Raw genomic sequence first — 26722 nt, 5'->3', positions numbered from 1 at the left:
CACTGTGACTTCTGTGTTTTCTTCAGGGGCCTGAGGCTTAAGCCTTTATTTCTAGAAGAATGGGGTGAGGAGGAGCCATTGCCATTTGTTGCTAAGCAACGGAAGCTTCGCTGGCCCTGTTGCTCAGGTCACGTTTGCAGCTATTGAGAAGCAGTGACAAGGTGATGTAGCAGTGCAGGGAGAAGCCTCTCTGTTCCAAATGTCTGGCTCTGTATTTTGTTCTTAGAACAAAACGGATCACAAGCCTACCAGAGTCTTTCTTAATGGTATTTTTAGAAATTAGCCAGTCCCCAGGAGGAGGGATACATTTCAGACGCAAACCAATACAACAAGGCATCTTATGTTCCCATGCAAAGCGCAGGCCCAGAACAAAGGCTACCAAGACTAAACTTGACAAGAAATATCATATACACAACCTGTATGAAGAAGAAAAGACATGAAGGATGTCTGGATGGCTGGAGAGACATTGTATGTTCTTGTTGGGAAGACAGGTGTTAAAAGGTGTGGATTTTCTAAAAATGTATTTGTAAATATAACAGAGAGATCCCTCTTTCTTGACATGACAACATAATCCTTATTTATTTGGAAAACTGCATACGTGGGGATGTTTAGAAACATTCTGAGAAAGAAGAGTAATGAACAGGAATATACCAAGAATGTACAACAAGCCATATTGTTAAGGTGTGACAATTGAAGCAGTGTGATACTGTGTGATACTGGCACAGAAATAAACAGGAAAATCAATGGAAGAGATCAGAGTCCAGGAACAGATACAAGTGGGAATTGAGCAAACACTATAGGTGACATTTCAAATCAGCCCGTTGAATGGATTTTCAACAAATGTATTTTGGAACAAATGGCTTAGCATTTGCAAAAATGTAAAGATGGGATTCTACCTCCTATTTGCACCAGAATAAATCCCAATTTTATTTTGAGCTATAAAGTTAGAGATTTAATTGAAAAAAAAACCCACCATAAGTTATGAGAAGAAAATTTGGATTAATAATTTTATAAACACGAGGTGGGAAAGTTTATTGGTCAGTTCAAGCTATAGTAACAGAATACCACAGATTGTAACTTCAACTACAGACATTTATTTCTCACTGACTGGAGGCTGGAAATCCAAAAGCAAGGTATCAGCAGGGTTTGTTTCTGTGGAGGCTACTTGGCATGCAGATAGTCCCCTTTCTCCTGTGTCCTCACAACTCACATGTTGAAGCCCTAACTCCCAATGTGACCAGATTTGAAGACCTGATCTTTACAGAGATATTTAAGTTGAGGATATGAGGATGGGGTTCTTATCCAATCTGATTAGTGTCCTTATAAGAAGAGAGACACCAGAAATGTGTGTGCACAGAGAAAGACATGTGAGGAAATAACAGAAATACTTTCTAAGTATTATCTCAAAGGCAGATAAGAATCATTAATTTCGCTAGGAAAAAAAAAATCTCATTTTTCATTGCTTTGACTTGTTTTTGAAACTTGGTAAGTCCCAGTAACAGTGAGAGTATGGGACTATAAATACAACTAGGAGCTCACAGTGTTGATGGGAGAATAATGTGATATAAATACAGAATAGGGCAATTTGCAACTTACTGAAAGAATGTGTATGCTTCTTTATATCTTAGACTTTATCTTAAAGACTTCATCCCACGAAGTATTGGCCTTAAGGGTTCTCAGAAATCTCCAGTCCAATGGGTTAGTAAAAAAGTATGTGCAGGAATGTAAGATTGTTGTAGGTAATGAAAACAGAAAACAAATTTGATTTAGCAAATAGGGAATTGGGTGAACCAATTAAGATACCCGTCATACAATGGCATAATCTTCCATCATTAAGAAATATGTAGTGGATCAGTTGTCTGAATGTGGATCTGTACTGTCTAAGATGCAATGCTAAGTGGGAAAAAAGAACACAAAAAACTATGAGCCCAGCTTCTGGCTGAGTGGCACTCCCCTGTGGGATTGGGCCAAAACCGGCTCTCTGACATTCCCTGAGGGGTCCCAGATTGCAAGAGGGTGCAGGCCAGGTGGAGGAACGCCACTGGTGCACGATTGGGGTGAGGAAGAGATGCGGGAGGTTGGCCAGCTGGGGAGGGACCATGGAAGGGCTCCAGGGTATGACTGGCCCCTCTTGCTCAGTCCCGATTGGCTGGACCCCAGCCACAAATTAACCTACTGGTCAGAACGTCTGCCCCCTGGAGGTCAGTGCACATCATAGTGACTGGCTGACTGTCTGCCCCTGGTGGTCAGTGCATGGCATAACAAGCAGATGAGCAGCTTTAGCATTAGCATATTATGCTTTGATTGCTTGAATGGCTGACCAGTCAACTGGACACTTAGCATATTGGCCTTTTATTATGTAGAATATTTTGCTGTATATCCTGTGGCATCTACTCAGGCTTCAGAATGCCTTACTTCCTCCATCTACATTATGTCTAACTTCCTATATCTAGAGAATCTCAATAATAATAAATTTTCTTCTCCTCTGTTTCTCCCCATTTTTCTATTCTTCACCACAGATACTGCAACTGCAGAACAGAGGATACTTAATTAATGTTTCTATTAGACAAAAATTTTCCTTTTCTGAAATTTCAGTTACTTTACCCATAATATTATTCAGCTTGGGCTGACAAAACAAAATATCATAGTCTGGGTGGACTAAACAATAGGAATTTATTTCTCACCATTCTGGAGGCTGGGAAGTCCAAGATTAAATGAGATTTGCCATTCAATTAGGTTCCCTAGGCCGGGCTCTCTTCCTGACTTGCAGAGGGACACTTTCTTGCTGTGTCCTCCAATGGCAGAGAGAGAATGTGGAAGCAAGCTCTCTGGTATCTCCTTATAAGGACACTAATCCTAAACCTAATTATCTCTCAAAGGCCCCATCTCCAAATGCCATTGCATCAATATATACATTTGGGTGAGAGATAACCTGTTATAATTGATTTTATAGAATCATAGACGCTTAGACTGCAATGGAATTTAGAGGGAACTCAGTTCAAACTTTTACTCAAAAGTAGGGATCCTGGCTATAAAATTTCTTATTTACTAGTCCTTAGGCTAATAAATAGAAAGTTTAATAGCCCAGAAGATTTTTTTTTTCAAATGAAATATTCGTCTCTTAGACTGAGAATAATCCTAAGGAAAAATAATTTTAAAATCTTTTTTAAAATCTGTTTATTTTTATTTTTTTTATTGATTTCAGAGAAGAAGGGAGAGGGAGGGAGAGATAGGAACATCATTGATGAGAGAGAATCATTGATTGAGCAGCTGCCTCCTGCATGTCCCCCACTGGGAATTGAGCCCACAACCTGGACATGTTCCAGCTGGGAATCAAACGGTGACCTCCTGATTTATAGGTCGATGCTTAACCAGTGAGCCATGCTGGCCAGGCTAATTTTAAAATCTGAATACTAGAAATAATACTGAGCACTTACATTGCTCTCACAATGGGCTGTGCACAGTTCCAAGCACTTTTCAAATGTTAACACACTTAATCCTCACCATAGCCTGGTAATAAAAATGCTTTTAGTACCCTCATCTTACCGATGAAGAAACTGAGGCACATGAGGCTTAAATAACTTGTCCAAGGTCACATGGTGAGTAAGCGGTGGAACTGGGATTTAATATCTAGTCATCTGGCTCCCGAGTCTGTACTCTCAAATGTTACATAAAGAAAATCATTTCCATAGCTTCCACTTTCATTCCCTTCCATCTCATTTCCCATTGCTCCTTTATTTTTCATAAGGTTTCTCTGATCTCTAGGCCAAATGAGATTCCAAAAATAACAATTTTAATTTTCAAATCGAGGGCATGATTTGTAAATGGACCAAGTTATTTTTGAGAACCCTACATAAAATTCAGGAGCAGAACTTCGGGAAGGAACTTCCAGATGGCAGTACGTCTTCACAGTTCAGTAATTAAGCCTTTTGAGAATGCTACTGGGTTATGGAGCCACTGCCTGATTAACTGTACAATATCAATTATATCAAATGGTGCTACTTTAATTCTGTCAAAATTTAGAGAAATCTGACTTGCTGACATGAGACTCTGTGAAGTGTGATAATGAGCTGCCAAGTGTCATAAGTGCCACAGGAGGGGGGAAACACCCTGGCTTTCAGACTAAAGCTTTTTTTTTTTTCCCTTCATTTTTAGAGCGTGCTTTATTAAACAGCACGGACATCCAGGAACCTACACTTCTCCTGTTTGAAATGAACGGCCCTATCTTTTTTAGTTTCCGTGAATGAAGGTTAAGTGATATGAGCCAATCAATCTTATAGAAGAAAATACATGTAACATTTCTCTTTGGCTAAGAATAATTACCTCTCTAGAAAACTAGAGCCTTAAACCTTTGTTGCCCGGTTCCTGTGAAAAATGGTCCTCAGAAAAGTTAACTTGAACTTTCCCAAAGTGAAAAGTTTGACTTGCCTAATTTTACAGTGGCAGACACTTGTCTGGTCATTAAGGACAAATCCAGCCTGTTTAAACAGCAAAGCTGGGCTTGTTAAGTGACAGGACCTTTCACCAAAGTTTGGCGTTCTTTGAAAGAAAGGTATGCCCCTTTCACACAAAAAGGAGGAGAGAAATTATCAGAAACACAATATCATCAAATGTAAGAGCTTAAGGTTTCATCAATAAGGTAATGTGTAGTTAAACACCACAAGCCGTGCCGTTGTGACTTTTCCATCATTACTTGGTTGCAATGTTCAAATATATTTAATTTTTCTCCTTGTGTCCTGAAGTAGACAGAAGGAGCTTTTCAATGTGACTCGGAGAGATGGCCTTAATGAGCACCTACCATGGAAAGTTCAGTCCCTTTCATGTAGGTAGTCATCATCTCTTTCTGAACAACTACCATATATGCACTTCTTGACCTCCTTTTTTACCTTCATTTACAGTTAATTTCTGGAAATTTCCATTTCGAAATACCAGCACCCCAAGCCCTCCATTCAACGGAAATGTCTAAAACCCAATCCGTCAGATTTTCCACCCCTTCCCAACTGGTGGTCTCCCTCTCTTTCCTTTCGTCAGGAGAATCAACACTTTCCAAGTTGCCCAAAGTTGAAACATCTCGATCTTCTATATTTCTTCTTGTCTTACCCCACTCTCGGTATCCTACCGATTTGTAACCTATTTATTGAACCTTTTGAACTCAATACAAACCTAAAGAAAGGTTTTATTTTTCTTGAATCACTGTTTTCGATCAACAGTCAAAACCTTGCCATCATTTAATGACATTTGGAGAAGATCCCAGTCTCCTAGAATCTCATCATTGGTCAGGTCTCTCCTCTTTCAGAAGGCTTCATCTCCTGTGGTTATTCTTTCTGCCACTCCTTGCTGATCATCTCACCTGGCAGCCTTTCTCCTTAGATACCGGCGAGATGGATTAAACCTTCTATTTGTGGTTCTTGGCTCACAAGAAACAGGCAGTCCTGCAAGGACAAATGGTAGAACACCTGGCTGACACATTGCCTTCCTGTCTTTGTCCTGTTATTGTTTTCCAAGTATATATTTTTCTTGGCTCTTGCAGGCTCAGGCTAAAACAAAAAAACATATTGGCTGAACTGGATGATGTTACTCTCCACTACTGGTAGGCACTTTTAATTTTTTTTTTTATGAGTGATTTTCTTGAAGTTCTTCTCTTGTTGGTCTCTGGTAAAGAAAGCACCCTCCCACCCACCTGTCTTCTTCCATCTATGGTGGGCCAGGGACTGGGGGGATGGGAGGGTGGGTATGGTAAATAAACATCACAGCATCTCCTGTGTATTCTGTTTATGTAGTCAGTAAGGTAGGGTACAGCTGAGATAATAGCTGTCTACTTGGTAAATTGTACCTACTTATATTTGACATCTCAAGATCTCATCATATTCCTAGAAATAAGGAAGTCTCTTACAGAGATGGCACTTATCAACTTCCCTGGTTGGATTTTACAGAGCTATTCAAAGATGCTAGTGGCCTCTTCTCATGCATTTCTCAATATTTTAAAGAAAGGAACATACTCTGAGCCCTCCTGTGAGACATGATAAAAAGGACATATATATAATATATATAGTTTGACATTTCTATCTTCCTAATCTTTTGGATTTTTCCCTCTACATTATGCAAGGAAAATTCTGGACTCATACCTTTATTAGCCATCATCCACCACTGAATCCATGTTTTAGTTAAGCAAACAAACCAACTTAGATTCAGGTACTGGAGCTTACACATTGAACTTAAAAATTTTTGATGAACACATCATATTGATAACTTTGATCTGATTCAAAGTCTATTCCATCTACTTGATCTAACATTGATAGCATTCACATTCTTCAGAAATTTGTCTTGATCCATTAGCAAAATCTCACAGTTCATTAGGTATGGTCAGATTTTGTACATTAGGTATGTTTGGATTTGACTCTGGGGATAGCTATGGAATCAGTGAAGTGTTTCAGAGGGTGTTTAGAAGGGTAAGCTTTACTTTTCAAGGTAACTGTGCTAGTGAAGTTGGTTATATGGGGTCCTTGTTGTCTTCTTAGATAGCAGAGAAATAACTACTTCTGCTAGCAAGGGAGATTCAGGGGGAATTGACAGCTCTAAGTTTTTATACTTGTCAGAGTACACTCTGATGTGCTCATTCCTTGTTTTAATGTCCATTTATTTCCAATCAAATTCTAAGTTTCATACAAAAGATTTGGCAGGGCTGTGAATCCAAGTTATATTTTAATATGGTACAATACTCAGTTGTTGAGTCTAAATTCCAGCCATTTCTGCCCTATACCTAGCTAAGTTATCATTCAGCAGACATTTCTAAACAAAGACAATGAACCTCAGGGCCTTGCTGAGAGACCGTGTACTAAGATATCAATTGTTAACTACTAGTAAGTATGAAAGAATAAAATGCAAGGAACAATGTTGGGCAAATAAGTTGGTACAGACTTAAGCAAATCAAATTAAATGCTGAACCAAAACTGGTTTGGCTCAGTGCATAGAGCGTCAGCCTGTGGACTGAAAGGTCCTGGGTTCGATTCCAGTCAAGGGCATGTACCTTGGTTGCTGGCACATCCCCAGGAGGAGGTGTGCAAGAGGCAGCTAACCGATGATTCTCTCTCACCGGTATTTCTAACTCTCTATCTCTCTCTCTTCCTCTCTGTAAAAAAAATCAATAAAATATATATATATATATATATATATATATATATATATATATATATTTTAAAATTAAATGCTGAGTATTAAAGAGAGACTAATTTCAAAGTAAAAAAGAGCTAGAATATTAGGTGTCACAGGTTTTATGATTATTCAACAGATATTCACTTGCTACTCTCTATCCTCTACATGCATGGAAGGAATATACCAAATTGATGTTGAGCTTTGACTTGAAACCTTTTAAAAATATATTTTTATTGATTTCAGAGAGGAAAGGAGAGGGAAGGATAAAAACATCAATGATAAGAGGGAATCATCCATCTGCTGCCTCCTGCACACCCCCCACTGGGGATCGAGCCTGAAACCCAGAATGTGCCCTTAACCAGAATCAAACCCAAGACCCTTCAGCCTGCAGGCTGACACCCTATCCACTGAGACAAACCAGATAGGGCAAAACTTCTTTTGGTCAATGAAATGCTAATAGTCATGATGAGGAAAAAAAAAAAAAGGCTTGAAATGTGCAATCTTATTACTTTTGTTCTCCTGTTTCTTGCAACGAGATGAGTTTGCTTTCAGGTAGTCACAAGTTCAAGGAAGATGAAAGACACCTGGAGCAGATAGGAATCCATTGCCCAGTATGGACCCAGGGTTTAGTCCCGTCTAGCTCAGTCATACCCAGATGACCCAGACACTTGAGTGAGAAAGTTATTGTTGAGGATTCCTGGGATTTAGATATCAATAAACAGCAATACCTGATACATTAGATACTAACAATATGTTAGATATAAAGGCAGGGAAATTGAATTTAAACTATTCTTAGTTCCTTGCATTCTTTGGAAGAAGTATTGGCTCACAAATTTCAAATTATTGCTGTTTTTTTTTTTAAATGTGATATTTGAATATTCAAAATTCAAAATATTATTCAGTGAAAAGTATTTTTCTTCCCTCAGTTATTTCACATGTGTCTATTTCTTCTTTACAGAGTCAACCACTGTTACTAGTTTCTTAGGTATGCTTCCAGAGATATTTTGTACATGTTCATTTATTTGCCTGTGTATGCAAAAATAGTAACATGTCATAAGCACACATAACTATCCCTTGTATTTTCTTATTAAACTGCATAATTGGAGATTGTTCTGTATCAGTACACACAGGAATGCCTTTTTTTTTGAATGCCTATTTTTAAAAAAAATATTTATTATAATATAACTTATTGCTTAAAGTAAATAATTTTTTATTACTTCTCTTTATATAGTGATTACCTTTAGATTTGTTAATTAAGTGTGTTATTTAGTAAGAATAATCACTAAAAGTGTAAAAATAGAAGACATAAATTTCTAAATTAGTTATAAAAGGGAAGAAAAATCATCTGCCTATTAGAAGGAAGCAAAACTATATTTAAAAAAAAACAAACATGGTAAGTGCAAAGTTCAAATAATACGGTAGAAAGAACCCAAATACTCCAGATAGAATCAGCACAATTTATATTACTAGTAAGACTAGTTAAAATACAAAGATTTACAAACAAAGTTTATACATTGCACAACATATTCACTTAAAACATGATTGAATGTATAAAGATATAAGAAGAAATATCACAAAATAATTACCAAAAGTATTAATACAATAAAGAATAGATCTTAAGAAAAATTATTAGTGCTAATAGAGTACGTATTTAATCATAAAGCTTTAATTCACAAGAAATATAAAACATTTCAGAGACTGTAGCATATAACAAGATGTCTCAAATATATAAAGCAAAATGCACAGAATAATAAGAAATTTTAAAATCCATCATATTTGAATAATTTAGCACCTTGTTCAAAAGTTAATAAATTCAAGCTAAGCAAAAAGTGGTACTGATTTTAATAACACATTTAAAACTCAATTTATCGGTCAATATAGACCTTCAAAACAAATAGAATATACATTCTTTTCAATAGCATGAATTATTTATAAAGATAAACCATATATTGATATTAGGCTTGGAGCAAACCTCTATAAAATATATAAATTTATAAAATAGATAAGGAAAGAAAGCTCCTAGTCCTAACTTGGCAAACCAGGAGACGAAACTCTAAGTAATTGTAAATCAAAAAATAAATAATAATGTAAACTATGAGTTTAAAACTGGGTATCAGTAAAGGCATTACAATACAAATCTGTGGGACACAGCTATAGAAGTTCTTAAACTTTTTAAACGTTATATATATCTAAGGGAAAACAAGAAAGATAAAAAAATAATGAGGTAAAATAAACATTGAACTTAGGGAGTTAGAATAAGAACAACAGAATAAAAGCAAGAAAGTAGAAAATAATAAGCAAATGCAGAGATTAGTAAAATAAAATATAAACAAAGAAGATCAATACAATAACTAGTTAAGACTGAAAGAATTTATCGAGAACAAAAAGAGATGGTACAAATAACCCACATCAGAAAGGAAAATGGATACATAGCTACAATAAATTAATGATGTATATTTCTTGGTCTACATAAGCTATAGTTGAAAAATAATCTTTTATCTTATACTAAATTCTTCTATGCTGTTCGTTTGATTCAAGCTTTGTTTGAAGCTATGAAGAACTGTCAGATTCTTTTTAAACAGCACTGTATCAGTGGCCATGACAAATAATCACAGAGGCTTTTATGGATGCACACTTTAGTGCTGATTTCTGCTATACCTTCAAATACAACTTTAATGTGGTCCAGCTGTGTGGGGTTCTGTAATGGCCTAGGAACAATTGTGAGAGGATTGATTTTCCTGTGTGTGTGTGTGTGTGTGTGTGTGTGTTTGTGCATGAGCACACGCATGGGTGTGCATGCAGAAGGTCCTGTTTATCCTTTGGGGTCTATATAATCTTTCATGATTCCATTTTTTCTAGTGTTGAAAGACTAATCCATTGACAGCCATTCTCAGATTATTATTTTGCTTTCAATATTTTCCTCCATTTACCAAAGACTTAGCTTGAAGAATTGCATAGTTGGAAAGAAACAATAAACTAAATTGTTTATAACTCAGATAAATTATATTTTAATGGAATTATAGGCATTAAACAGTGAAATGGGCAAAGTATTTTTATTTTTAAAAATTATGTATTGTTTAAAGTATTATATGTTTTACTCTCTTTTCCCCCATTGACCTCTCCCTGGTCACTCTCACCCCCAGCACATGCCCTCAACTGCTACTGTCTGTGTCCATGGGTTATACTTATGTATGCACCCATACAAGTCCTTTGGTTGATCTCTCACTTTACCACCTGCCTGCCTCTGAGGTTGAATAGTGTGTTTGATGCTTCTATGTCTCTGGATCTATTTTAGTTCATCAGTTTATGTTCATTATATTCCACAAATGAGTGAGTTCATGTGATATTTATCTTTCTCCAACTGGCTTATTTTGTTTAATATAATGCTCTCCAGGTCCATCCATGCTGCTGCAAATACTGAGTTTATTTCTTTCTTTCTTTTTCTTTTTTTTTTTTTTTTTTTTTTTACAGCAGCATAATATTCCATTGTGTAGATGTACCATAGTTGTTTTTTTTTGTTTGTTTGTTGCTGTTGTTTTTTAGATTCAATGCAATCCCATTAAAATACCAATGGCCTATTTTAAAGACCTACAACAAACTCTCCAAAAAGTCATATGGAATAAAAAAAGAGACCCCAAATAGCTGGAATAATCCTGAGAAAGAACAAAGTTGGAGGGGTTACGATACCAGATACCAATTTATATGACAAAGCCACTGTTCTCAAAACTGCCTGGTACTGGCATAAGAACATATAGACCAATGGACAGAACAGAGGACCTAGAAGTCAACCCAAGCCATTATGTTCAATTAATATTTGACAAAGGAGGCAAAAGTATACAGTGGAGTCAAGACAGTCTCTTCAATACATCGTGTTGGGACAGATATATGCAAAAAAAAAAAATGAAACTAGACCACCAATTTACACCATTCACAGAAATATGCTCAGAATGAATAAAGAACTTAAAGTAAGTGGGAAACCATAAAAATCTTAGAAGAATGCATAGGCAGCAAAATATCAGACATATGTCTTAGCAGTATCTTTACATATAGCTCCTACAGCAATGGAAACTAAGGAGAAATTTTTTTTAAAGTGGGACTACATAAAAATAAAAAGCTTCTGCACAGTAAAAAGAAACCATTAACAAAACAACAAGAGAGCCCACTGCATGGAAGAACATATTTGCCAATGTTATATCCAATAAGGATTTTTTTTTCCAATAAGGATTTAATCTCCAAAATTTATTGGGCACTCATACAAATTAACAAAAGGAAGATAAACAACCCAATCAAAAAATGGGCAAAGGACCTAAATAGACCCCTTTTGAAAGAAACCATACAGAAGGTCAAGAGACATATAAAAACATGCTCAAAGTCACTAATCATCCAAGAGATGCAAATCAAAATGAAAATGAGGTGCCATCTCACACATGTCAGAATGGCTATTGTGAACAAATGACAAGTGCTGGAGAAGATTTGGAGAAAAAGGAACCCTCGTGCACTGCTGGTGGGAATGCAGACTGGTACAGCCGCTGTGGAAACAGTATGGAGTTTCCTCAAAAAATTAAAATTGGAATTTCCATTTGACCCAGTAATCTCATTTCTAGAAATACTATATCTCAAGAAACACCAATCAGAAAGAATATATGCACCCCTATGTTCATAGCAGTGCAATTTACAATAGCTAAGATTTGGAAACAGCTTAAATGCCTATCAGCAGATGGGCAAAGTATTTTCAAATGTTTAAGAGTTTTAGATACTTGGAAACATCTTGAATGTTGTTTACACTTTAGGCTGGCTTTGCAAAACTGATGTTATGAAGTTCTAAGTTAGTGTCCCTAACTCATGCCAGTTCAGATTTTTTTTTACTTACAAATACATAGAATTTGTTCTTGGAAGAAATTACAGATAAATGAGTACAATTTTACCTATATAACTAAAAAAACGTAGCAAGTTTAGTCTGTGTTAAAAATCAAAGCCAGCTCACTTTGGATAACCTTTTGGCTGGATGGCTAATGCAGAAAAAGGAACAACCAGAACCAGTTTGAGCAAGTCCAACTTCTATGTGAGTCACCAAAAGCTACAATGCTAACCTTTTATTTTATTTTTTTTACATACCTGATTTTTTTTCCATTCAGGTTTCCTCCAGGGTCAAATAGAGTTTCAGCATTTCAAGAAGAAAGATGGAACTACCTTCTTGTAGAACATTTTGTCTTTATGTCACAAATATTGATGCATATATTCAACCAACTGCTATTTCCTGGCAGGAATGTTTCAAGTTGACCTTTTCTATTTACGTTTCATACGAAGAAAAGAGTATTGTCCCTTGAGAAAGCTATTTCTTCATTAGTGTAGGTTCCATATCTGACCATTTGGCCAACTCTGAAAGTAAAGAACAAGAATATATATGAAGCAATTTTTGTGTGGTCAACTATCACACATTTCATTAGAAGTCCATGACAGAACTGAAATTAGAACTTGAGAATCTGCATATGAAATATTCCATAGCTTGAGGATCAGATCCCCTGCTTTTTCTAATCTATAATACAGTGGTTCTCAACCTTTCTGATGCCAGCACCCTTTAATACAGTTCCTCATGCCGTGACCCACAGGTTGAGAACCACTACTGTGGAGCCTAAGACCATTGGGAAACACAGATATTTACACTACCATTCATAGCAGTAGCAAAATTATAGTTAGGAAGTAGCAAGGAAAATAATTTTATGGTTGGGGGTCACCACATGAGGAACTATATTAAAGGGTCACAGCATTAGAAAGGCTGAGAACTACTGCTATAATAAATTGCTACTTTTTCTGCGTTGACTAAGGAATCTTATCAATATACTAGAGGCCCGGTACATGGATTCGTGAACGGAGGTGGGGGAAAGGGCCCTCAGCCTGGCCTGCACTCTCTCACAATCCAGGAACCCTCGGGGGATGTCCGATTGCCAGATTAGGTCTGATCCTGCAGGTAGGGTCTGGCCTGCGGGGGTTGGGCCTAAACCAGCAGCTGGACATCCCCCGAGGGATGTAGTGGTATGCCAAGTGGCAGGCAGCCCGGGAGGAGCCCAAGCCAGGCCTGGGCTCTGCTTGAACTCATCCCAAGCACTGCACCTGTTGCTCCTGCTTGGTAGCACTGCCGTGGCATCAGGAGAAACTCACTCCGCCACGGTGGTTGCACTCTTGAGCCAGAAGCCCGGCTGGCTGCTGACTAAATGATGCTCCCCCTTTGGGAGCACGCTAGTCACCACCGGGGTAGCTCCTATGTTGAGTGTCTGCCCCCTGGTGGTCAGCGTGCATCATAGAGACTAGTCGACCAGTTCTGGTCCTTGGATCATAATGGTCACTTAGGCTGTTACACTGCTTATTATGACCTCTGAATGCATAACAACCTGGCCACTCGGTGGTGTACTTCTCTTGAGTACCTCATTTATTTGATATCAAAGATACTACAAATCATGCACCTGATCAGTTTTCCCCTTTGCACTGGCTGATAGAAAGCTCAGAGCAAATAGGTGGTTGATCTCCAGCAAAAGTCTAGAATGCTTTTGGTACCCATTTGAGATACAAATGCACTGAGCGGCCAGATTATTATGCAATCAGAGATCATAATAATCTGGCCGCTCAGTATATATACTAGAGGTCTAGTACACTAATTCGTGCACCTTAAAAGAAACTGGGGGCTGCTAGGCTATGGTAAGCACAGGGCGGGTCTTGGCCCCTCCTGTGCACCCCCACTCAGCTCCTCCCGCCATGGCCCTTGGTTCCTATCTGTTGGCAGTCTCTCTCCCACAGCTGCCACTCTCAAGTGCTGATGGCGCTGGCCCCACTCATATCCATTGACAGCGTGGAGTGATTGGGGCTGGTTCCAGCAGTGGGTGCGAGCAGGTCCAGCACTGACAGTGGGTGCAAGCTGCGACTGCTGCCCTGATCACCTCTCGGGAACAGGGGGAAGTGGAGAAGCCCTTAGGAACAATTGGGCCGGCACCAGGTACTGGCAATGGGTGTGAGTGATGCATAGGAGCAAAGTATTTTCAGTAACCACCAAAGGCTCACCCTGATGACAGTGTCCAGTGCCCCTCCTTGGTCTGGCACCCCCGCCTACCTGCTCCATCATCCCACCATGGCCAACACCTGCCATGTTCCATGCCCCTTGGTGGTCAGTGCATGTCATAGCAACTGGTTGTTCGGTTGTTTGGTTGTTCTAGTTATTCCGCCATTTGGTCTATTTGCGTATTAACTTTTTATTATATAGGATATAGATAAATATTTAAAGTAGAAGAATATATTTTTCTAGTTGCAGATAATTTTTTTCCAAGTATTTAGTGTGTGCCATTTCTAAAAAAAAAAAAAAAAATCAAGTCCTTATACAACCATTATGGTCATTTCCATGTTACATATGAGGAAAAGAAGGTTTAAAGAGGTGTGAGAATAGGACTTCCAGAGTGATAAGAACTCTCCCTTTGGCAAAAAATTAACGTAAAAAATTAAGAGAAGCATTCATGTAAGACTTGGGAAATTGTCCTAAGAGCATATAGCAAATGGGAAAGCATCCATTCGATAAAATCTACCATATCTCTGAAGAAACATGGAACCTGTACCATTTGACCATGACTCACTCCGTTATTCCCTGGCTGCTGTGTGAATTCAGTTCCAGTGTGTTCATCCAAGAGGTAGTGCCCTAGATCCCCAGCTTCTTGCCTGGGGCTCCGATATCTTCCTGTCAGAAGAAGGCTATCATAAATTCCTATTTTCTCCAGATCCACGGTATAAAAGTGGACATGGAAGAGGTGATTTCCTTACCCAATCAATCACCATTTGTAAGGTAGGAGCTCTGCCCCCATTGTAAGAAACCAAGAATATTGAAGCTCTGATTGTAACTCTCAGCTCTGTTCTCTTATATCACTGAGAGGGTTGCAATTCCATGCTGAGAAGGTCAACTCAAGAAGACCGGGGTAGCAGTCCCTTACTCCCATGACTACCTGTAGAACGGAAGTATCAGTCTGGAAAAGCACATCCCCACCCCCAGCTCTGTGCAGTGGCACTGGGTTTCTCCCAGGGCATAAGCCACTCTTCCTGAGGGGATTGATCTTTATCTAAAACAGAAGTGGAGAACTTCCTGCCTAAGAGTGCTGTCATGAACCACAGAGATCTTTGTGGAGATCAGTCAAGAGGGGGCTGGTAGCTCTAATACAAGCAAAATTGCAAAGTAGTCAGAAGTTTAATGGACAGCACAGCGAAAGAGACAGCTAAGAAAAGCCCTGCTAGGAACCTTGCTGGGAGTTAGAAAGGTTGAGCACGTAATGTAGGTTGCGCCTAAGCAAGAATAATCCGTCTCCATTGCTTGAGACTGGTGGCTTCTCTCTTCCTTCATTGATTACTTCTATCTTTTTTCCCATTTCCTCTATTTTTGAGTGAAACTGCCAATAACCTGCTTCACCATGTATCATGGGAGAAGATAACTGCTTTTTAGACTCACAGATCCAAAGACAGAGAGGAATTTTGCCCCCAAATGTACTATCCCCATCATCTGAATCACACCTGGTGTAGACGATGACATTTGAGGTGGTATTTAGGTGACATTTTGTTGTAATGGGTTGGCCTTTGGGGGATTTTGGAACGGAGAAAATGTATTTTGCATATGGAATTTTAGTAAATCTCTGGGGGTCGGTCAGAGGACAGAGTGTGGTAAACTGAATCATGGTCCTTACAAAGATGTCCACACCCTAATCCCTGGAAACTGCTGCTGTTACCTTATAGGGTAACCAGGACTTTGCAGATGTGAATAAGTTAAAGATAGTCTGAGGAGGAGGGAATCCTGGGTTATCCAGGTGAACTCAATGTCATCATAAGGGTCCTCATAAGAAGGGTTGGTAATATTATTATGCTTAAAATCCTTTTTTTTTCTTCTTAAAATAATGTTTATTGCATGTAATGTTATTATATTTAAGATCGTTTTTCTTGAAATATAAAAAAAAGCTATGAACATTTAAAAAAATCAAGGGGAAAAATATCCTTGGGTGAGGATTAACAAAAACAAAACAAAAAAAAAATTGAGAAAATAAAATATCTTCCAGAAGCCCCTTGAAACTTTTCTCTTGCGTCTTCCTCCATGCTGCTGCCTGATAGAGGAGGTGATGGGTGCTGCTAAAGCAGCCTCTTCTGCTGTGGAGGTGGCATGAGACGGGGTCCTCGATGACAAGGACCATATTATTTGTTGACTGCCAGGTGATGCCCATGCAGTTGGTCTAGGCCAGTAGTCAGCAAATAGCGGCTCGCGAGCCACATGGGCTCTTTGGCCCCTTGAGTGTGGCTCTTTCACAAAATGCCATGTGTGGGCGCGCACGTTCAATGCGATTGAAACTTTGTGGCCCATGCACAGAAGTCAGTTGAAAAAGTGGTTCGAATGCCAAGCCACACTCAAGGGTCCAAAGAGCCGCATATGGCTCGTGAGCCGTGGTTTGCCGACCACTGGCCTAGCCACCATCCTTTGAGAAGCACTAGTGCTTTGTTTTTGTCATATGCAGCTGCATCAAATCATAACTGATGTTGTTAGGAGATCCTGGTAAATTGAGAAAACATATCTCATATGAAGGCTTATTCATTTTTAAAAATATATATTTTGATTAATTTCAGAGTTCAAGGAAGAGGGACAGAGAGATAGAAACATCAATGATGAGAGAGAATCACTGAGTGGCTGCCTCCTGCTCTCCCCCCGCTGGGATGGAGCCTGCAATCGGGCATGTGCCCTTACTGGGAATCGAACTGTGACCTCCCGATTCATAGGTCAATTTCCACCACTGAGCCATGTTGGCCAGGCAGAAGGCATATTCATATTTGAGTTTTTATGACATGGAGCTGACCAATTTGCACATCTACTGGCCTCACACGGAGCTGAGGGACAGAGTAGAAAGAACTGCAATGTAGGCCCATAGAAAGCACTCTCCTGTTAGCAACTGACCCCAGAAAATAAAGGAAGACAGTAGCTGCATTAATAAGTTAATGAATAATAAAATCATTTTATCAGTAGACAGTCACCAGTGTGGAGATTGGGGCAGTCAGCCCCTGCACCACCCAAACTTGCTTGGTCTTTTTAGATTCCCATGCATGATGGCTCCATGTATGTTTTTACCCTTAAATTGTAAGCACCGTGTCTCTGGTGGAGGATTTGCCTCAGGCTGTAAGGCCTCACTTTGCTTCATTTTATTAGAGGTACTTGGGATTTTATAATAAAAGATGACTGATCTTCCCCTGATTCTTTCTCTGCTTTCTGGGAGAAAATTAACATTCTATTACCTCTGTCTTAAGTTGGGTTCCCTGTAAATAGACTCTGAAGTGAGGATTCTTGTGAATATAATTAATACTAAGTTTTCCCAGGGGGCCGGGGGAAACAATACAAGAGTAGAGAAATGGTACTAGTAAGGTAAGAAGAGTAAGGAGGGATGTGTTATCAAGCCGTCTTATGAAGGGTAACCCTGGCTTTGTCCCACAAGAGTAGGTCATGATTCTACTTCATCCTGACCAAGTCAAGGTAGGTGAAATACATATGCCCTTGCACCTATCAATCACTGGCTAAAAACTGTGCTCTGGGAGATGTAAAATCCCAAGTACCTCTAATAAAATGGAGCAAAGTGAGGCCTTACAGCCTGAGGCAAATCCTACACCAGAGACACGGTGCTTACAATTTAAGGGTGATATCTTCTTGAATTTGAGCTTTCTCCAATGACTTGTCTCAGATATCTAGATGTGCTTGGGAAGAAAATCAACTCATTTCATACATCAGGACTCATTTAGAAAGTGGAAAGTGTGTGTCTCGACTTCAGGAGAGAGGCCGGGCCCAGAGATATATTAAATTAAAACAGCAGGGTTGTCAATTCCTATGTCTGAGTGAGGCTGATTTACTTTTCTATCAACTACTTGTCCATCTCTCCTAATTTTAAAAGTCAGTACAGCTGTGAGTTTCATTAAATGTTTATGATCCAATTATAGGATATATTTTTAGCCTTAATAAAAGGAAGTTGATAAAGCTTCACTGTCTGTCGTTTCAAAGGAAGAGTAAAAAAAAAAATCTACCAAGTGAGTCTATAATATGTCACCGTAAATCTTCTATTTCCCAAGCCTTTGTCTCTCTCTGACTTCAAAGACAAATGACTATTACTAGAATTAATACCTCTTAAATATATCATGATTCTTCAACATTATTAGCCAAAAGGCTGTTATAAAAACTTCACTAAAATCGAATTTGATTTTCTTTCTATGAACTATAAGAGGGACAGTGATTTTTTAGTACAGTACCGGTAGTGGAAATGTCTTCCATATTAACTCAGCGGGCTTTCTTAGGGCAGCGTTTTTCAACCGCTGTGTGCCGCGAGATGTTGCCTGGTGTGCCGTAGGTGCAGACAAGACAAGAATTTTATAATTTTTCACTATTTTGTTTACTTAATATTTCATAATAAAGTAATTATAAAATGCTTTCTTTGTGTTTATTTGATTCCTATTCAAGAGAATTACTTTATATATAGTCAATATAGGCACAGAGTTAAATTTTTTAACATTTTCTAATGGTGGTGTGCCTCGTGATTTTTTTCATGAAACAAGTGAGCCTTTGCCCAAAAAAGGTTGAAAAACACTGTCTTAGGGGAACAAAAGTGTTTTACATGCAAGAAAGAAAATTACCAAATATAGTGGCAAAATTATTCTGGTATTTTTTTAAAATTATTTTTGAAAACCGTGACCATTTAAATCACTTAGCTAGAAGAGGTTAGTATCGCTTTCAGTCTCCAGTCTTGCTTTCAAGTGGCATGGGCTTGGTAGTAAAACAATACAACTTAATTGAGCTAGGGAGAGCTTTTAAGAGACATCTCCAAAATATTTGAGGTACTCCTACACTCCCACCAGATGCCAAAGATAATTTTAGTGTACGTTTCTTTGTACTGTTGTGAGTTACAAACCCAATTTCTCTGTAAATAAAAGCCCCGTAACAGTTTCTATGGAACTAGTTGCTAACACTATCATTATTAAGGCTCGTTTGGATTTGAACGAAAGACACTACCAACTGCTTCTGTAATTTGGGGCTGAGGAAGAAAAAAATTGGAGCATGGCAAAAAAAATGAAAGAAGGTATTTGAAGTGTTGCCCTAGCCAGTTTTGTCTTGGTGGATAGAGAGTCAGCTTGTGGACTGAAGGGACCAGAATTCAATTCTGGTCAAGGGCATGTACCTCAGTTACAGGCTCATGGGCCTGGTCAGGAGCATGCTTGAAGCAACCACTTGATGTGTCTCTCTCACTTCGGTGTTTTTCTCTGTTTCTCCCTCTCTATTTAACTCTCTCTTTAAAAAGAAAAAAAAAAAGGAAAAAAGGAAAAAAATCCTCCAGTGAGGATTAAAAAGAAATAAATTAATTAATAAATTAATTAAAGTGTTAGTTACACTTGAAAATTCTTTGCTTTTCAATGGAAAACATTTCTATAATCTTTTAATGAGAACAGTGTCTAAAAAAGTAAGTATTTTATAGTATTATTTTCTCTGTCCGCACCCATGATAAGTTGACTTCTGGAATCATGAGATTTTTTTTTTTTTTTTAAATTTAAAATGTATATGATGATTTGGATACATAGGCAAAGCCTTATAATATTGGTCCACATTACGTTTTAGGAATTTGCTTCAGGTATTTACTAACAGAGGGAAAACAGGAGAACAATGAAAGAATGTCCTCCTAACCTGTGCCCCTTAGGAATTCAGGGGTTTCCGTGTTTCGCCTATTGGCAGGCTTGTCTCTCAGTGGGAGTCGCTGGAGAAAAGCTTACACCCAAGCCGAATGCCCTGCACACTGCTTACCAACCTCCCCGAACTTCATGTCATTTTTACTCTTCATAGTTTCCCTCCTGTCCTTTCACTTTTTCTATTTACTTTGGAAAATTTCTCACATTTATTTTGATTTGAAATGGAGGTATGAACACATAAATAAAGCTAAAGTGAAGGATACATGAATTCTTAATTTCATTCTTAGAGATAAGAACGTTTTTAGAACAGGGAGACACGTGAATTGCCTTAAGTCATCAGCATTTTTTCTTTGCTGCAAATCTGGCCTAAAACTCGAGCATTTCAGATTCTTGACCCAATTGTCCTTTCAACAGGACCCCAGCTCATCTGAGGAAGCCTGTGAAGCTGGGTGGTTTGTAGTGATCATAACCCTATCTTTATTTTTAAAACTTTTTTTTTTTTTTAAATTAGAAATACTACTTTCATTCTGAAACATATTCCTTTCCAAGTTTGAAACCATAGGTCTTAATTAGGTGATGGAGGCAGCCGGTCAGCAGCCAGTCTTTTATTTAGTAAAGATAAGCCCCTCATGGAACAGGAGAATAAGTGTGAATTCCACCATAAGCAGTAGCTAAGAGGAGGAGATACTTGTTAGAGTGGTGGAATACCATTGTCAAAGCAAAACAAGTCCTGGCTGTTTGGTTCAGTGCAGTGGTTGGCAAACTCACTAGTCAACAGAGCCAAATATCAACAGTACAACTATTAAAATTTCTTATGATAACCAAATTCTTTAAACTTAAACTTCTTCTAACACTACTTCTTCGAAGTAGACTCACCCAGGCTGTGGTATTTTGTGGAAGAGCCACACTCAAGGGGCCAAAAAGCCTCATGTGGCTCATGAGCCGCAGTTTGCCGACCACAGGTTCAGTGGATAGAGCATCGGCCTCCAAACTCAGACTGAAGGGTCCCAAGTTTGATTCCGGTCAAGAGCACATAGCCAGGTTCTGGGCTTGATCCCCAGTAGGGAGCGTTCAGGAGGCAGCCGATCAATGATTCTCTCTCATCATTGATGTCTCTCTCTCTCTCTCCCCGCCCTTTCCTCTCTGAAATCAATAAAAATATATTAAACAAACAAACAAAACAGACAAAAAAAAAACAAAAACCCTTAAACTAAACAAAAAAACACAAAAAAGGAACCAGGGGACAAAAACTGAAAGCAAACTCCTTTATGCCAATATAATTAGCATAAATATATTTTTCTTTATATCATTGTCAAACCATCCCTCAAGCCCGTGTTTGCAAACTTTTATTCTTATGAATGAAGCACCTAATAGGCAAAGGAATTTAGTTTCTATATACATGTGTGTTTTATTTTTAACATGAAGATCAAATGCATACAAGAAAAAGAGTTTCTTTATAATTAGAACTATATCATTTTTTGTAACTTCAATTTTTTTTCACAATTTTTAATTTTCTCAGATTCCTGAATATCCAGTTTGACCTATTCATGCAGCTTTTTATCATAAAATTATAGATTTTGAAAATGTTTCTTCATAATTCTTTGTTTCTTTTTAAAGTTAGTGCTTATATTTAAAACCAGAATTTTTAAAATAAAGTATGTCAATAGATAACCCTTATATCAAAATAATGACTTAAACAACCACAGGTAACTGATGTATACTCTGATCAAATATGATGTTACTTGAATGAGAGAAGAAATCTGTTCTATTTCCAAGGAGGAAAAAGAAAAAAATAATAGAGAAAAAGGTGGCTAAATGATTTTCCACTCACTAGTTATTTGCCTGCTGTTGAGATTATTTTTAGAACTAGTGTTCTATTTTTATTATTCTCTTTGCCTATGTTTGACATTTTTAGAAAGTTTTCTTCATCAGATATGCTACAGAATTTTTTGTGTATATTTTTACATGTATTCTTCAGAATATGTGTTGCCTGATTAAAATAGAAGTTTTTATGTCACAAACCTTTTATCCATTCAGAATTTATCTATGGGATAGAGTAGGGGTGTCGATCTCAATCAGAGAAGGGGCCAAAATCTAAAATCCAGCCTAAATCGCGGGCCGAATGGTTTACTGAACAGTCATAAACTGTCATTGTGATGGAAACGCAGCGGAGTGCAGTGATGACAGCGTGGTGCGGGCCACATTGCAAGGCCTGGCGGGACGGATTTGGCCCGCGGGCCTTGTGTTTGACACATGTGGGATAGAGAGATAGAAACTGCCTCTTGCACACCCCCTACTGGGGATGTGCCCACAACCAAGGTACATGCCCTTGCCCAGAATCGAACCTGGGACCTTTCAGTTTGCAGGCTGGCACTCTATCCACTGAGCCAAACCGGTTTCGCATGGCAGCCATCTTGTGACCACATGGAAGTGGCCATCTTGTGGAAGGGCGTGATGGCCAATTTGCATATTACCTCTTTATTATATAGGATCCTATGGAGTAATTGAGGCCACTGTAGGCCACTGTAGGCTCCCTGGCCATCCTAGGACTGAGGCACACCTCTAAGCCTAGAGAAAAAAATGAGGCTAAGCTCATATAATCACCAAAGAACATACTGAAAGAAAGCTTCTCCAGCTTCCTTACACTAAGGAAAGTATACTTAGCTTCAATCTGTGTTCACAAATGGTCTCACTGACTGTGACCAACTAATTGCAGATAATGTTGGGAGCCTCAGAACAAATCTTGTTTTATATAATATAAGTGCTGGAAACCTGGGTTAATATGGAAAACTCTCTCATAAAGAACCTGTACTATGATAATGCTCATTTGCCACATATAGCCCAACCAGGAGCCCAATTTTTATACTGAAATTCTTTTATTGTGTTAAAATACACTATTCTTAATATATTACCCTTCACGTTAAAAAGAGTTCACACTAAATTTCATTTATGCAAGATTTTTATTTTACATTTAATTTAATGAGCAGTATCAATTTTTATGGTCACTGTTTTTCAATTTTTAAGACTCAGAGGATGTTGGTGATGTGCTGACTTGACATAAAGAGCACATAGCAGCCAATGGCGTGATCAGGGTGGAACTGTGGGAGGTTATCATCCCACAGCACAGGTCCTGTCAGGTCCTAAGAAATCAAGATCTCCCTTTATCCCCTTCCATGACCCGGTCTGGATGATGCCTGTCCACATGCCAGAAGCAGTCAGGGCTTTAAAACGCCGGGAACGGGGAGTAATAAAGCACGTGGATAGATGCCATCCGTGAGGCAGAGTGATGGGTCCGAAATCGCACAACCTCGGGGGAAGCAGCAGAGGGGAATCTGTGAGAGTGCACACACACTGGGTCTGAGTTCTGGCCTCACCGCTTACTATCTGCTATTCATTAAATGGAGAAGTTACCTGTAATGATGGCATTTTGCTTCATATTATCATTCTGAGAATTAAGTAAATTACACACTTAGAGTCTGTACAATCATACAGTACCTGACAAGTGTGAGGTCATTTGAACAATCCCAAACCAATGCAGGCCTAAAGAAAATGCGCAGAAAAATCTTTTCTTTTTCTTTCTTTTTTTCTTTTCTTTTCTTTTCTTTTTTTTTTTTTAATATCATGTTCAGTATTAAAATATTTGAGAAAATCTGATTGACCAAGGGCTATTCTGCAATTGCTTCCTGCTGTTATCTTTTAATTTTATTTTTTTTAGTAAAAAAAGAAATATTTTCCCATTACCATCAAGCCATATTATGCAAAATGTGTTTCAAATCACTCAGCCAGAGTGCTGCCGTCATTGATCACAAGAGCTCCTGGGCCCAGCAGGGTGAGGTCCTGAGTTAGCCTTTCCAGAGGAGCAGGGCTGTGCTGACTGGGCACTGTCATGTGCCACCAGAAGAACTTTCCGAAATCCCAGGAATGTGTCTAGATAACTGGAGTTTTCATTTGGCAAAGTTGGGGAGCCTCTGTTTCTTTACTTAGAAACTGGGCATATAGCTATCTTGTAGGGTTACCGTGACCATTAAATAGAAAAACACATGCTACCTGCTTCAAAGAGAAGATTTCAAACATACATAAGCCTATGCCAAGCAGATTTGTTTTTTAAATATATTTTACTGATTTTTTTACAGAGAGGAAGAGAGAGGGATAGAGAGTTAGAAACATTGATCAGCTGCCTCCTGCACACCCCCTACTGGGGATGTGCCCGCAACCCAGGTACATGCCCTTGACCGGAATCGAACCTGGGACCCCCAGTCCTCAGGCCAATGCTCTATCCACTGAGCCAAACTGGTTTCGGCTCCATGCAGATTTATTCAGTTCTAGGGTTACACAAACACTCTTTTCTGCTACTCTCCTTGCTGAAAGCTGTGTCCTTTTAAGGACTGCGGGTAAGTATCATATTGTGTGTGAAAAATCAAAGAGGCACTAGTCTAAAAATATGTAACCTGGATTCTATTCCCGGCCTAGCTACAGACTCCTGTTAACTTATTAATATGTGATTGCCTCCATTCCTTATACATTTACAGAGAGAATTAACTCCTTCTCCCCCACTGACAGGAATTTTGGAATGATGGATTGAGTATCCGTAAACCATGAGTTCTCTTGAGGAAAGCAATAAGCATATCAGGGCTTATACTACCGTGTTTCCCCGAAAACAAGACATCCTCCAAAAACAAGACCTAGAGCATGGAAAGATAAGACATCCCCTGAAAATAAGACCTAGCGCAACTTTGGGAGAAAAAATTAATATAAGACACGGTCTTATTTTCGGGGAAACAGGGTATCAGGTCACATACGTTTCAGTTAAAAAAGTGCTTTGGTGGCAGAAGAGGGGGCTTTATCTAATATGCTTATAAATAGGAAACTATTTAATTGGACTTTTTTGATAAAAGTTTGAGTTTTTATATAAAAAGTTTATAATATCTGTCTTCACAAAATTAACAATGGTTGCATCAGCAAAAAGAAACTTAGCAAATATCCCCTTTATGATAGTGACCGTATGCCAGGGTGGACATGCTTTCAAGTAGCATTATGGAAGGGCACACATTCAGTTGATGGTTGCACTCCATTTATTCATGGCAGGGAAGTAATCTTAATTCGTCAGTTTGGCATTGAAAAAATGGAGTATATACTTTCAAAGTTATTTCTCCACCAGGTCCCTTTGCTTTCTTTTTATGATCCCAGATTTCTCTACAAATATATAATCAGGGCATGATGGTCACCTAGGGAGACAAATAGAAGCATACATGTAATATGCATATGCATGTCAGGACTTTACCTCAAGACATTTGGATGCAGTCTGGGCTATAACTTTAAACTGATCTATAGGCGAGTCTGAAATGTGTCCTCAATTCTACTGCAATGAGGGCTTTGGAGACCTTTTTATCTGACAGGATCTAGTTTTGCCCTACCCTGGTAGCCTTATCTGCAGAGAACATTCTGTTGATTTCCCAGATTTTTTTTTAATATTGATTTCAGAGAGGAAGGGAAAGGGAGAGAAAGGAGTAGAAATATCAATGATGAGAGAGAATCATTGATTGGCTGCCTCCTGCACTCCCCCTACTGGGGATTGAGCCCGCAATCTAGGCATGTGCCCTGGATCGAAATTGAACCCGGGACCCTTCAGTCCACAGGCTGACCCTCTATCCATTGAGCCAAACCAGCTAGAGCATTTCCCAGAAATTTTGTTTTCCAATCTTCTATGTTTGTGTAGAGCCAAAAGTAAGGATTTGGAAGAGAATGAACAGAATGTCTTGACTTATGGAGCCCAGCACGAAATCCACCGGCATGTCAGCCAGACCTGCTTGTTGTGCTCTCTTGTCTTCCCTTCATTCTTCACAGAATTTTCCTGGAAGAGTGTACCATCAACCCTGAGGAAGCACCAGTATTCCATCCTAGCTCAATGGAATGTTAAAAAACATGTTTATTGCATGTAGTTCTTGGACTTGGACATTTTCTGACTTGCTATGATTATATCATTTCTTACAGTTGGCGTAGTATCCACTTCAGAGGGCTGTTGTGTGGAATATAGACATGACCGAGCAAAGCACTTTAGAATTTGGAAAGTCACGTACAAATGTTGAATCTAACGAACAGTCACCTTCTTGGATATAGTGATCCATAGGATGCTAACCTGGAGGACATTTTTATGATGTGCATTTACTTAAACTGCACCTTTCAGAAAAGTTAAGGTAGTGTGCATAGAGAACATGGTTCATCTTCATTAGAATAAATTATTCAAGGTAACCATAAAAAGAAAAAGTTTACAAATAATTACCAAAGTTACTACATGGTAATTTTAACAAAGACAAGTGATGCAGTAATTGACAAAGTAAAAAGAATCATCCCTACTCTGCCTTGCACCCATGTTCCGGAGGCTAAAACAATATGTTGATGTGCCTTATTCTGGGGCTTTACTTACACACTAGAGGCCTGGTGCATGAAATTCATGCATGGGAAGGGTCTCTAGGCCTGGCTGGCAATCAGAGCCTATAGGGGCCTTCCAGCTGCTGAGTGGGGCCTCCCCACCCCCCCAACTTCAGACTGCCAGCCCGGGCCTTCCTTGGTTCCGTGCCACCCCCTGGTGGTCAGCGCACGTCATAACAAGCAATAGAACTCCGGGTCTCGTGGTCAAACTCCCGAGGGGACGCTTTGCATATTAGCCTTTTATATATTATATATAGATAGCATCACTCTCTCCCCCTGCCCCAGCCAGAAGTTTATTTTTCTTTGCACATAAATGATTCCTTTTTACATATGAAAAATGTTCTCAACCAATGTATTTAAGGCAAATCTAAGTTAGATGCGGGGAGCTCAAGTATACAGTGTGATGGGGCTCATTTTTGACTCT

The sequence above is a fragment of the Pipistrellus kuhlii genome, unplaced genomic scaffold, assembly GCF_014108245.1.
Source record: "Pipistrellus kuhlii isolate mPipKuh1 unplaced genomic scaffold, mPipKuh1.p scaffold_m20_p_7, whole genome shotgun sequence".
Taxonomy (NCBI): Eukaryota; Metazoa; Chordata; class Mammalia; order Chiroptera; family Vespertilionidae; genus Pipistrellus; species Pipistrellus kuhlii.
This window is presented reverse-complemented; position numbering follows the sequence as displayed.